Source organism: Phocoena sinus, chromosome 3 (assembly GCF_008692025.1).
Source record: "Phocoena sinus isolate mPhoSin1 chromosome 3, mPhoSin1.pri, whole genome shotgun sequence".
NCBI lineage: Eukaryota > Metazoa > Chordata > Mammalia > Artiodactyla > Phocoenidae > Phocoena > Phocoena sinus.
The window spans coordinates 87,353,854-87,368,510 of record NC_045765.1 but is presented as its reverse complement, the minus strand read 5'-3'; positions in this window follow the sequence as shown (position 1 = coordinate 87,368,510).

The window sequence follows — 14,657 nt, the reverse complement described above, 5'->3', positions numbered from 1 at the left end:
TGCTTGGCTGGAAATTGAAAATGAATGGAAATCAGTAAACCTTGGTGAGAGATCAACTTAGCATTTCCTTACCTGACATTCTCCTATATTTTCAGACCAAGTGACTTTTCCAGTATTAAATATTATTGTGTTTTGGTATATAATTTAACATGATAAAATAGCAACTAAAATTTAATATGAGTATGTTTGTCTTAGTGCTTATATGATTACATTGTTTCCTTTATTGAGATGGTGAGAGATTTCAAATTTAAATCTAAACAATTATAGTAGTCTCTTGAGATTTAGGCATTCAACATCAAATTTCAAATATTCATAATCAACCTTAAAGTTACATGACAAATAGTAATCAGTAATTTTACTAATTGGTAAAATTAGTACTAAAGTACTAATTTAAATCACTCTTGAATTGAGGCTTTTGTTGACAAAGCTGATGGTCTACCTAGAAAACTCATCTCAGGGCTACTTTGTGTTTTTCAACTTGTCATGTGCATATCTTATGCTTATTTTTGCCAGGTTTGAGTTCAAGAAACTGAAATTTCTTGAACTATTGTCTATTCAGGTTTTCCATAAATGCAGGATACATTAATTTGACTGAGATTTAATCCACTGCTCCTGTGGCTGCTGAGAGAGATTTCCCTTTCTATTCTTTGTTTGCCCAGCTCCTGGGGTTCAGCTTTGGATCTGGGTCTGACTCTGCGTGTAGGTCCCCTGAGCATGTCTGTTATTCATGCAGACAGGACGGGTCTGAAATTACACCAACATTTTAAGCAGAAAGTGATTTAATAGAGTTAATTAAGAGTATACAGACACATTAGAAGGACCACAAGAGTGAACTTTATGTTAGGCCCCAGGAGACAAAGATTCTCAGAAGCCCCAGAACTGAGCCACGAGGAGAGTTACTGATTCTGTCACTGTCAGAAAGACAGGAAAGCAAGAAACTACCACTAGAGTAATTTAGTTCAAGAAAATACCATTATAGCTGTTCTCTAGGAAGTGATCCCTACAACCATGGCCACTGTCTCTCAACACCCATGAAGCTTGTGGCTGGGTGCTAGAAGGCAGTTGCAGAAAAAATATCACATGTTCACAGTTATACTTGCTAGGAGATAACCCAAATCATCAGTGAGATAGCATCTGCCTTATCTCTTTGCTGTGATTCTTGTGGAGTACATCTATTTGTTGAAACCTAATTTGTATTCAGAACCCTAGCTGAAAGGGACTTTAGGGAATATAGATTTCCAACCTCAAGAGTACAGGAAAGCACACCAGAGATGGGAATGGATGCTGACAGTTAGTTGACCATATTCTACCAAAATGCTGGAATTATATTTAAAAACTTAAGATTTTGTTAAGATCTTGTAAAAATAGTGTAGAATGATTCTTCTTGAATGTAAGGATCTTACACTGTAATTATATACTGTACTTAAGTTCCATTTAAGGAAAAAATAAAGGCAGGGAGGAGAAGGACTTTGTTGGACATTAGTGTAAAAAGGCTGCAGCCTTATAGCAAACCAGAACAGAGACCTCTAAGCTGTGTTTCTAACATCCAAGGCCGTATTCAAGATGATTTGTGGTGACAGAAGAACTTTTGTGTGTATACATGTTTTATCTAATCCTTTACATTTACATTTGTTAAATATGATGTACAACATGCATCATTTATTAGTACATATTATGCATTTATTTAAAAATAGATGTTGATGACATTTATTCAGAAATACTGTTGTAATAGTGATGCATGATGAAAACCATTTAGAGACCAGTGGCCTAAAACAACTTTGTTTAGCCATATTCCTTGTTGACTGGGGCTGTTCACATGTGCATGCCCTATACATGTTCTAGGAAAAGTATTATACAGTTTAAAATTTTTCTGGCAAGAAGATTATTCTGCTGCGTTTCATTGCCTTCCCAGTCTGATAGTAATGTCCCTGACATTAAGCACCCTCCTACGCCTGAAAAATAACAGAGGAAGAAAAGGAAGAGGGAAATGCTCTCCGGACCTGTTTTATTTTCACACAAAAGTGACAGAAAAACACAGTTTCCACTGCCTGATTCCTCAAGCACACTTTCTAGCTCTCAATCAAACAAACAGGAACTTAGAGGCCATTCAGACCTCCCTATTCTTTGGCAGATACATACTTGTCCCTTCTTGGCAGAGCTTCACATATTGTCTGAAATACACAACTAGATATATAATGGCTTTTCTGCAACCTTGGATTGTTCTCCAGGACCTGGCCACCTACACTGAGCAATAAGGGACAAAATTGAAGAAGCTTTTTAGCTTTTATAGCTTATTGATTTTTATATTTTCTGACATATTAGAGCAATTTTTCAAATGTATCCTCCTTACCTTGATATCTTGAGTGTGGAGAGAGGATTTCACATTTATTAGCTTAGTTTTGGTAAAAAAAAAATATATATATATATTTTTTTTTCTCTCCCTTTCTCAGTGTTATCTCAGAGATATAAATGGTTTGGTATAAAAAAAATCAATTCTCAAAGTGAAATTCAAAGACTATGTGCAAGTGTTACATAAAAAGCAAACAACAAGGACTATACCCTTTCCAACCAGGTAACAAAGATGGTTTTGAAAAGTACAGTTTCTGGACTGTGGTTAAAGTCACAGGTGCTCAATACTTTTCAAATAGAAAAGTTCTACCATAATGGAGAGCATATAATGTGGTAAATACATTTTTCTTATCTCTGATCATGCGTGACAGCATTAAAGAAAGAAGTACAGCAAAAATGTCTTCCCCAGTGGGAGTAGTCTTTTCTCAGAGCTCAGACAAGGTGTGAAGCATTTCATGGTAAAGACTCTTTAAAGTTTTGCATTTTAAAATAATAGGTGCAAAATAAAATTACATTGTGGTATGCTAGTTCACTGTTGCACACTAAAGAATTAATAGTTTTTGTCTATTTTAGAGGGAGTTTATTACTTTATAGTCATGAATTTAACTTGAATATTTTCAATCTTTAAAGTCAAGATCAGGCAGAACTTTCCCCCTTTTAATTTTTTTGGACAATAAATTCCATGATGTATCAACATCTTTTAAAAACCTCAAACACGGGCTTCCCTGGTGGCACAGTGGTTGGGAGTCCGCCTGCCGATGCAGGGGACACGGGTTCGTGCCCCGGTCTGGGAAGATCCCATATGCCGCGGAGCGGCTGGGCGCGTGAGCCATGGCCGCTGAGCCTGCGCGTCCGGAGCCTATGCTCCGCAACGGGAGAGGCCACAAGTGAGAGGCCCACGCACCGCAAAAAAAAAAAAAAAAAAAAAGAAGAAGAAAAAAAACCTCAAACACTTCACTCACCTATAATGTGTTTAGATAGAGAAAGAAACTCAGAAATCAAGAAAGTTTTAGAAACCTCAAATCTTCCTACCCCGAAAATGTCTCCTATTATTTTGATATAATGAGTGAACTTTATTGAATTTTATTTTCTTTTAGGAGTTAACTATTACAATATATAGAACAAATTAGGTTAAACACATACTCCTGATTTAAAACAAATTAGAATTTTAGATTTGTTTCTTACCAGTTATCTAAATTAAAAAGGCTAGAGATATGAAAAACTTATCTTGATGAAGACAGTGGGCAAGATAAACTTAAATGGTGGTGCTAAGTCAGTTCTCACATGACCTTTGTAAATTATTAAACCTCTCTGAGAATGGGTAGTTCATCTATAAATTGGGAATAATGATACTTAAACGTTGTTTTGAGAAAAACTAATAGAATTGGCATGAAACACAAAGCACCCAATCAGGAATGTAGTGTGCACATTTTTCTTGATTGTTCCATCTTATTGGTAATGAATTTACTTGATTCAGAGGGTACTGCATTTGGGAAATGGTTCTAATGGTGATTAGATGTGGTATAAACAGTGGGAAATATGAGTTAAGGGTTCTAAATTCATCCCAGGAAAAAGGAACAGACTATATAAAGGTAAGAAAAGAAAAGAATAGATCCTGGAGAGAAAACACAGTAAAAAGGAGTGACAATTTCACCTGCACTCTAATGTTATCTAGGATTTACCCTGAGCTTTGCTTTTATATACACAATTTTGATAGAAGCTGTTAAGCCTTGAGCTGCTGTGACATTGGTTTATAAGTGTTTCTTTCAACCACAACGTGGTTCTTGCCATCCTCAGGTCTTCGATATCCGTGGACTATTTTACATCACTTCCTTAGCCTCTGAAGTTTTTGAAAGTTGTCCATTTTAATTTGCTCACTTACATCTCTGGCAAAGAACAATATGCCAGTGTGGAATATGCCCCCTTTGGTTCACTTCAGTGAACCAAGGTAGGGGTCGGATATGATAGTTGGAAAACCGTCACTTAATTTTTACCAGCTGTGTGAATGCTCTGAAGAAAGAATGGGCACCCCTAGGCTCCTTGTACAATGGAAGGAAATCTCCATATGGTCTCTACCTCTTTTCCTATCCCATATCTTCTTTTTATCCTTGAAAAGCAACTGCAAAGCACTGCCATCAATTCTGCTTTAGGAGCAGAGAACAAAGATGAGCTGACAGCCCATTCTGTGATCATCCCACAACAGATTTCTGGAGTCCAGCCCAGTCTTTGGAATTCTTACTCAAGTTCTAAGCAGTGGCAAAATCCCCTTTGCCTGACCCTGATGGTTTTGACTTCAATTTTCTGACAAGCAGGTTTGTTTAGAACAAAGGGCTGAGAGAAGAGGATGGGAGTTGAAGGGAGTAAGCTTTCTAACACATCGCTTGAAAGCAATAGAGCCTTGAGTAAACATTGACCTACAGTGCTGCTCTGATCACTACCTGAATGGATTATCTGCCAGATGTACACCAGTTGTGTAAACTAGGGCTTTCCGAATATGGTTTAACTTGAACTTTCTTAGATAGAATCTGTAAATAGTCTCCATTTCTTCTATGGCTTTCTTGTATTCCACCTTATATCATTTTCTTTTCATAAATGACCTCTTTTTCTCTCAGCAGGTATTTCACTATATAATAGTAGGTTTCATAGAGTATATGGTCCAAGCTAGAATACATTTGAAAGTGAAAGAGGGTGGGGCAGATAATATACCAATCAGGTCTCCTTGGGACAACAGGACAGATAGGCATAAACAGGAACATCCCAGGCAAAATGTGACAAATGGTCACCCTTACTTATTACTCATTTTTATTTCATCTGTTAGGAAAGCTAAAAGATTTTGACAATTTTAACCTTGGATTAAACATTTAGATGTAATTTTATTTAAAGAATCATCTGTCCTGGTTACTTGAAGCAAGAGGAACTTGAGGTCAAAGAATTAGCTTCCAGTCTGATTCTGATCCTGCCCTAATAAGAACTATGGGGAAAATGCATTTAATGATACCTGTACTTTGAGTTGTGAGAATTAAATGAGGCAATATATTTGGAAATGTTTCATAAACCTATCAAAATTTTAAAAAATGTTATCCAAGAGCAACGTGTATTAAAATAGAGAATTGTGGGTTGGTGCCACTACCTGAAAACACAACCATTTTAAGAACATGATTCTTAATAACTAAGTTAAATTTTGCTGTTAAAATTCTAAAATTTCCAGAAATCTCACTCTTACTTGTTTAACCAAGAAAACACATCTATGAACCAGGAAATGAGCTCTCTCCAGATGCTGAATCTGCCAGCACCTTGACGTTCCCAGCCTCCAGAACTGTGAGAAAATAAATCTTTGTCGTTTAAGTCAAAAAAAAAAATCTAAAATTTATATTAGTGGTTATGAAGTTTTGGGGGAATTATTTTCTTCTATTCTCTAAGCTCTATTAGAAAAGTAGATATAACTTACAAATCAAGAGCTCTTAAGTATCTTAAGGATTTTCAACCTACCTCACAGCATATCAGGAGGGCAGGGAAATAAACTGCCGGCACTAGAGAAAACTGTGAATTGGTTAAGCTAATTTATATACCTTCAACAGATCCCCAGGAAGTAACCCACAATTACCTAAACAGTTATATTTTTAAAGCACTGACATATGGCTCATCCTTAATATGTAAAACTATCACATGGCTGAGGAGTTACTTATGGAAATTTCTAAATTCCCATAGGATGGTAGGAGGAAAAGTCACCACAGTGGAGCAAGTTGGACATGTTGGTATAAAAGAATTTGTATTCCTGTCACGTGGAGGCCTAGCACTGAAGTAGCTACTGGACTCTGGCTCTGTATTTGTAGTCACTGTTATTCCAAAAAATCACGTGACAACTGTATTTTATATAATAATATGGCCTCACAAGTCTTATGAAACTTGAATGAATCTTATTTACACAAAAAGGAGCCAGGTATCCCCACAGCTAATACCCGAGTCACTGCTCTAGTATGTTAGATTATGAATCTCACCTGAATTTTAATTTTAAGCATCTGTTTCTTTATAAAGTAAACTATAAATATACACCATTTCTTTAAAATGGGGGTAGGGTATTCAGGAAGTTTTTCTGCACTGATGACATTGCTTTTGTTTTAAATATAAATTTTAAAAAATAAAGAGGTGTGCATTTGTGTGTGTGTGGGTGGGTGGGTGTGTGTGTAAAGAAAGGGAAAGAGAAAAAAGGAAGAGGAGAGAAAGAGAGCTTACTGCATTCCAGGTGATATGTTATAGAAATAAAAAGGTCCTTGCTCACAGGCAGCTTTCATACTAATGCAGGGAGCATGTAAACAAATAGACATGTGCTTTTGATTGTGTAAAAGACAGTGGAAAAAATAAAGTGATTTTACTGTAAGGGTCGAGGATGAGTTGAGTAAGCTTAGAAAGGAAGATCAGTGAAGACTACTCCGAAAAAAATGGAATTTTAGCTTAGACTTGAAGGATGAAAATGAGCCTGCCATATCAAAAGCAATGCAAACTCTCATCCCATGAAACACTTGGTGTGTTTAAGGAATGAAAAAAAAAACAAAAGCTGAAGTCAGAAAGCAAGGCAGAGAATAAACGAGATGCAGTCAGAGAGATTGACAGGGATTAGTCCTCCCCCTCCTCTCAGTAGTTTTTGATGAGTGGTGTGCAGTATCATCTACTTTGGTGACATTTAGAAATGTATGGGGGTGGAGGTCTGCTGGCATTTAATGCCCAGGGACTTGTGATGGTAACCATTCTGCAGTGCAAGGGAATGCCCCTCACCGTGCAGAACCTTTCTACTCAAAATGGCAACAGAACCACCATCATACCTTTCCCCACTGAAAAATACCCAAAGGCTTTTAACTCATGATAAGGGGCTTCAGATTTAATTCTGAACACATTGAGAATAAGATTTTATTCAGGGAGGTGATATAATCTGAATTAAGTGTTTAAATAGTCTGATAGCTATATGGAAAATGACAGTAGATGCCATTAGTAATATCATTTTAGAGATTTGGAAAAAAGTTTGTATTTGTAACTAAAATAACACTTTGTGCCATGGTTTCTTCCTGTGAAATGGAGCTACCATATTTTCTGCTTCCCAATTTGAATATGTGCATTAACTGAGGGGATAAAGAATATTTTAAAATGATGATGCACTATTTTATTTCCTATTTTTATCATCTTTGGGATTTCCTCATCAACATAACCCTGAACACATATCAAATACTGAATTAGATAACCTCAACCCCTACCTCTTTACAAACTAAAAGGAAAGGGCCAGTAATTTTGCATAAATCTCAGAGGCTAAATTACAGTTTTTATTAGCATTTTAAAAACTAACATTACATTACATTTTCAATCAAGCAACACATAACAGTTTAACCCTATGACTTAACATTCCTGCCAGATGCTAGGCTGGCTTGAGGAACTCAGCTGAAGAGCTGAAGCCTCCATCACAGTAGAATGCCTCCTGCGCTTGCTTGAATGTTCCCTCATCTTATTTTCTACATTCAGATATTGTTTGGGATGAATATTATGCTCCCCTTTACCCTTTGGCCCCTCTGGCACCTGTATCCATTAACTGAGGACCTCATGTCAGAACACATTCATTACCAGAATCAAACTACCTTTTGCCTAGTCCCAATAAAATATCCAAATCCTCTGAACACATTTCCTTCTGCTTAAGGGGGTGCCCAGTAGTGACTACAAAAGTTTCAGCCTGGGGAGGGATATATACCAGCTGTGATCTGCTGATGTAGGAGGTCATTGCATGATTATCACACACGCACACACAAAATGCCATCAAAAAATCATAACTATCCCATCAGGAAGGGACTAAAGAGATCATTTAGTCTATGTGTTGCAAACACAAGTATATACAGAGACAAGCAAGTAACAAAAATGAGTGAAGTGGGCCCTGTACTTCACTCAGAATGAGGATGGTGGCAACTGGAGAGAGTGGCCCTCTGAGAGCAAACACTGTTGTCATGCATGCCAGGATATGTCATGTGTCACCACCTGCTGATGTTTTTCAAAAAAAGCTATAAATCCAGACTATTGTAAAAACAATACTTAATTTTATACTAAACAAAACAAAAACATAAGTTGCCAACTTAAAACCTCCGACAGTCTAATCTCCTGATTTCATTAAGATGTTAAAGCATGGTTCTAGAGTTAATAGAATGAAGGAAAACCAGAACTAGAACAGAGATATCTTAGTTTTCAAGTCATTGTTTTGCTATATGTGAATGAATCTTCCTTTTTTTTTCTCTATTACACTGTAACCAACTGAGTCTCAGTGTGCCTTCTATGTATGTGTTTGCAGCTAACTACAACAGGTTTGTATGGCACCTTCTGGCATGATGAAGTGAATATCAGTTATTCATTCTGCCAGCAATTTGAAAATTGCTGGGACTAGCAGAAATTTGGTTGCTCCACATATAAGATCAGAATACGTATCTTCAATTCCAGGTGTTTTCCTATGGCACGTATTACAAGTTGAAGAAGAACACTTTTGAGATAGGGCATGAAAAAAAGGAATCAGAGATATACATAAAGAATCAGATACAGATTAATGTTGATTTGCTATATCCAAGGAGATTTTAAAAGCATGGACAATTGAAAAGAGCAATATATGTCAATTTATCCAGTTTTACATATCAGACAAACATGTGAGCATAAACACAAGTTAAGCAGAAGGTAATTTTTAAAGATATTTTGAATAGCTGTGAATAGTGTTTCAATAATCATAGTAATAAAATCACATTATATTTATTACATGAATTGAAGGTAAATAAGTTCCTGTTTATTCTTGTTACATGCCTAAATTGTATATATTTATATTGTATATACACATATATATATATAATTTTAGGAGTTGGCATCTTTCTTAAAGCTTGGTTAAAATGGTAATTTTTAGGAAAGCCTGACACAAGCAGGATTATGCAATAGTTCATATTAAAGAGGGCAGTTTATGTGTAAGGGGGAAACATGGTTAGCTCAAAAATATTAAAAAAGGAAGGAGCCTTAAATTATCTTTAAGGAAAACACATATGTGTGTGTGTTTAAGGAAAACATGTATGTGTGTGTGTGTGTGTGTGTATATATATATATATATATATACACACATATGAAACAACTATATATAAATATGAGTGTAAGAGGTTGGCAGAAGTGGGAAACAGATGAAAAACTGATCTATGCATGCAATGGTTCCTTAGATTTTTTTTCTTTTTTTTATCTACCATAAAGCTAAGTAGCTAGGCAGTAAAGTAAATGCAAAAGAGATAGAATTTGTGCCACAGATCAACTTTGGTTGTAATGAATTTCAAGTTTCATACTGTATTTGAATGTCAGTGCTCTGGAATTGTTCAACCTATGTTGCTCCTTGATTAGAGTTAAAATATTTTAAGGATGTGGAACAACTAATTATGATGGTATTCATAGAAAGAGAATTTATCTACATAATTCTGAAACTTATTTGTGCATCTTTATTCATTCTGGTACTTATTAGCAGTAATTATGATAACTTGTTTATAAGCTTTCTTATTGAAGGTTCACTATACCCCAAACATTGAGTGGGTCTAAAATCTGGCAGTGAAATTCTAAAAGGTAGATTCCAAATCCAGTTATCATAGCCACAATCTCTCTTTAACATTCTACTATCCCTAAGATTACCAAGATTCAGAATAGAAAAAGGTAAGATATATTTTTTCCATTTTTAATGCAAATATGCTTTGAATGCTTTCTATATGCTAGATATTCTTACAAGAATTAGTGACACATCACTTAACATAGAAAAAAAGTCCCTTCTCTGATGAAGCAGGAAAGTATTTTTATAGTGCCTAAAGATTAAAAATAAACTAGGTAAACGAGTTCTCACCATAATATACTATACAGTTGACCCTTGAACAACATAGGAGTTAGGGATGCCGGCCCTCCAGGCAGTCAGAAATCCGTGTATAACTTTGCAGTCGGGCTTCCATACCCTCAGTTCCTTATCAATACATTCAACCAAACTCAGATCATGCAGTGCTGTAATAGGTATTTACTGAAAAGAAAAAAAAAAAAACCCACCTGCACAGTTCAAACCTCTGTTGCTCAAGGGTCAACTGTAGTTTATAACTATTATATAAAAAAAGTAGGGCGGTGAAGTGGGATGCAGAGTGTTGCAGGTGGGAAAGGAGTTGTAATTTCACACGAAAGTGTAGTAAAGTTCTCATTGAGAAGTTACATTTGAGAAAAGACCTACTGCTTGTGAAGGAGAAAACCACGCAGCTCTTTCATAAAGAACACTCTAGGAAGTGAGAAGGACAAATGAAAAAGTCTGGGTTTGAAACATACTTGCACATTCATGGAACTTCAAGGAATGGCAAGAAGTCAGTGTGGGTTGGAGAGCACATGAGGAGGGATGAAAGTTGTGAGCCTTCTATGTATGAGACCTTTAGGAATGAGGGGACAGGTCATGGAGGAAATTGCAGGTTCTTAAGAAAGACTGGGTTTGACTCAGTGATATGTGAAGGCACTGAATTATTATTGTTTTTGTATACCACAGTTACATAACAAATGACGACAAACTTGATGGCATGCAACACCCACTTACTAGTTCACAATTCTGTAGGTCAGAAGTTCAAATATGGCATGACTTGGTTCTCTGCTCAGGGTATCACAGGACAGGTATCAAGGTGCTGGCCAAGCTCCAGGCAAGAATCCACATACAAGCACATACAGGATGTTGGCAAAATTTATTCCTGTGTGGTTATAGGACTGAGGTCCCCATATTCATTTCTGCTGTCATCTAGGGGCTGCTCTTAGCTCATAGAGGCTGACTGCATTCGTTCCATGTGACTCCCTTCATCTTCAAAGCCAGCAATGGAAAATATCCCTCATATCAAATCCCTCTCACATTTCAAATCTCTTTTATCAGGAAAAGCCCAGGCCCTTTTAAGTGCTCACCTAATTAAGTCAGGTCCACCTAGGATAGTGACTTTATCTAATTTCAACTGATTTGAGACCTTAATTACATCTGCAAAATCCCTTCACAACAGCATCTGAACTAGTGTTTGAGTAACTGAGAGAATAGAGTATGGGAAATATGTCACTGAATATAAAAATTAAACTAAATATGACTGGAGTAATTTTGGAGATACTGACAATACAGAAAGGACTAAAATCTTCAAGCTATCAGTAGAGTACCTGGGGGTAGGAAATGACTGAAACATAGTAGCCAGTGTTATACACTTCAACACTGGGGGTAGGAAGGTGTTTACACAAAAGTGAGTAAAATGGTCTGGATATACAAATATAGAACAAGGAGGAAAGGTACCCTATCTGAAAATCCCAATGGTAAGATGATATGGGAGAAAAAATATTAACTAGTTGGAAGGGAAGCAGGGGAAACAGCGTCCTCAAGAGAGAGCCAGGTTTCAAGTAGAACAAGAAATAGAAAGAGACATTTAGAGACTTGTTTCTAAATATAAGGAAATGTGTTTGGAAAGAATATAAGTTCGAAAGGAATCAGAGGAAGGGTTTCTCAAGTTGATAAATCATGTCAGAAAAGGGAACACACCGAATTCACAGAGCTATGTGGAAGTCAGAGTCCACAGGATGGTGGGTGACTGAGGGTATCTAGACTGCATATTGTGGCTCAAATGGAGGAAATGGACAATGAGATTAATTCTAATATCCCTAAGGCTGATAGAAGTGGCAAGGCTAAGTGTTACAAGGATGGCTGTGGTTGTGGTAGACTGTGTGATTAATTATATATATATTCAATTCTTCTTGTAGGAGGATCACACATCTGTGATCCTCTGATTTTAGGCCTGGGCATGTGACTTATGCCTCCCTCGCTGCCAGTTCTTGCAGGAAGATTTGATACTGATGGAATTTGATATTCCCATCCTGCTTAACTCAGGAGTAGTCATATGAATTTCTTTGGGAAATGAAATGTGGGCAAAAGTGAACTGCCACTCCTTAAGAGAATCTTTTAAGTGTCACCCTTGCCTGTCCAGATTCCTTTTACTTCTGCTAAAACACTATAATTTTTGGGATAGGCTGATAAGTCAGCCTGTGGTCAGTATCAAGATGATACTGAGCAGAGCCACAGCCATCCATGATGGACACATAGCATTAGCAAAATATGAAATTTTGTTGTTGTAAGTCTCTGATGTTTTGGAATTGTGTTATTGTAGTATAATTGTCCTGAGTGATTCGGTGGTCTTACAATATTCCCAAAGAGTGTTCTGATGGGAATATGAAGGTTGGCAAAGATTAGTCTTATGGCAATTTGTGGATTTCTGTTCTAAAAAAATATATGTGGTATGATATCCCTTTCCCCATCAGTACCTTTTCCTTAAAGTTTTAACATTTAACAAATCAGGAATTAACTTTTAATCCACAAATTTATTTTTATAGCCCTATTTCCACATATACATCAAGTGACCCGTTAGAGTTAATTTCTATATACTTCTAACATTATAGCAAAGAGTTCCAACTACAACATTCTGTCAAGTCTTTTAACCAATAAGCAGGTTATTTTATACAAACTAACTCTACTATGAGTGGGAAACAATTGTAAGAAAGTAGATTAAGCACTGTTAATCACTTATCAAAAGTATAAAAAGGATCAATTCATAAACACATAAAATCACTTAGAATGCTATTGGTTTCAAGCACCAAAAGACTTAAGAAACAAGTACTTCCTTAGGCTCCTATTACTTAAACTCTAGAAAAAGATCTGGCTCAAGGTATGTTTAATAAGTGGGTTCTCCCTATCATCTGCAATTATTTTTAATGCTTCATTTTCTGGAATGGGGTGGGGGCTTCTAACTTAGGCTATCTTTTTCTTTTTTTGATGTGGATCATTTTTAAAGTCTTTATTGAATTTGTTACAATATTGCATCTGTTTTATGTTTTGGCTTTTTGACCACGAGGCATGTGGAATCTTAGGGATTGAATTGACATTGACACCCCCTGCACTGGAAGGCGAAGTCCAGGCGAACCACTGGACTACTAGGGGAGTCCCTAGGCTATCTTTTCAAGTAGCTTTATTTGAAAAGCAAGGAAACATTTTTTTTTTCCCTGCCAGAATCACCAAACTTCTTTTTAAATGAGGTTTAATTGTGATGTATAATTGCTATCACTGTCTTTGATATCTAACTTTGGCCAGAAGTATACCATGCATTCATTGGCTTGGCTTGTGTTCCTGCATAAAGTAATAAGGTGGAATGGTTACTTTAAAAATAAATCCATTGTTAGTTTTCTAAGGAACCTCCATACAGTTCTCCATAGTGGCTGTATCAATTTATATTCCCACCAACAGTGCAAGAGGGTTCCCACACCCTCTGAGGTTTATCCACACCCTCTCCAGCATTTATGTTATACAGCAGAAACTAACATACCATTGTAAAGCAATTATACTCCAATAAAGATGTTTAAAAAAATTAAAAAAATAAATCCAGCCCATTCTTGATACCTTGATGAAATCAGCTTACACTGAACACATAGAGCATTCAGAATAAGTTAGGATAACTGAATGAAAATTAAGATACTACTAAAAAGAAGAAGAAAGGGAATAAATGTCTACTTCATATGCTGTAATTCGTCTATCTAAAACTTAAATATTTATCTCTTGCAGTATTTCTTTGTGAAGATAATGGGCAATAATAAAAGCATCCTGTATTAATTTTGAAGTAAGGCAATGAGTCTATGATAAAACAATGTTGTTTTAATAACTATTTAAAAATATTTTTATAGATCCACTCAAATCAAGACACTATAAAGAATAGATATAGGGTTATCCACAAACATTAGACCATATACTATTTTATTGAGATAAAACAGTAAATATGTTATTATTTTATGGTCATTGCTATAGACATTTCAATGGTTCTTAATTCCCAAGGCCTTTAGATGGCCTGGGGATTCACTTAACTTACTGTCCAGTTGGCAAATATTCATCTCTTCCTACTAACATGAGAATAAAACCAAAGTCAGCCTTATAGTCTATTCAGATAATTTTTCTTCTCCTTCTTTTTAATTTATATTTTCTTATTTAATTCATTTATAAACTATACTACTTTAAAGTTCTTAATGCTTTGGTAGAGTTAAAAATGAGATGAAATCATAAATATACTTCCCACAAACTTTATAATAATGTATCATTAACGTGTTTTGAGGTATTTTCTAGGTACTTACCTTTAACTAATCCTGTTCATTAGTTTGATATCTATTGTTGAAAGAAATCACTAAATGTTATTTTTAACTCTTTTGGCCTGTTACACTTTTACTGTGCTTAATACTGCTTTTATGTTGGT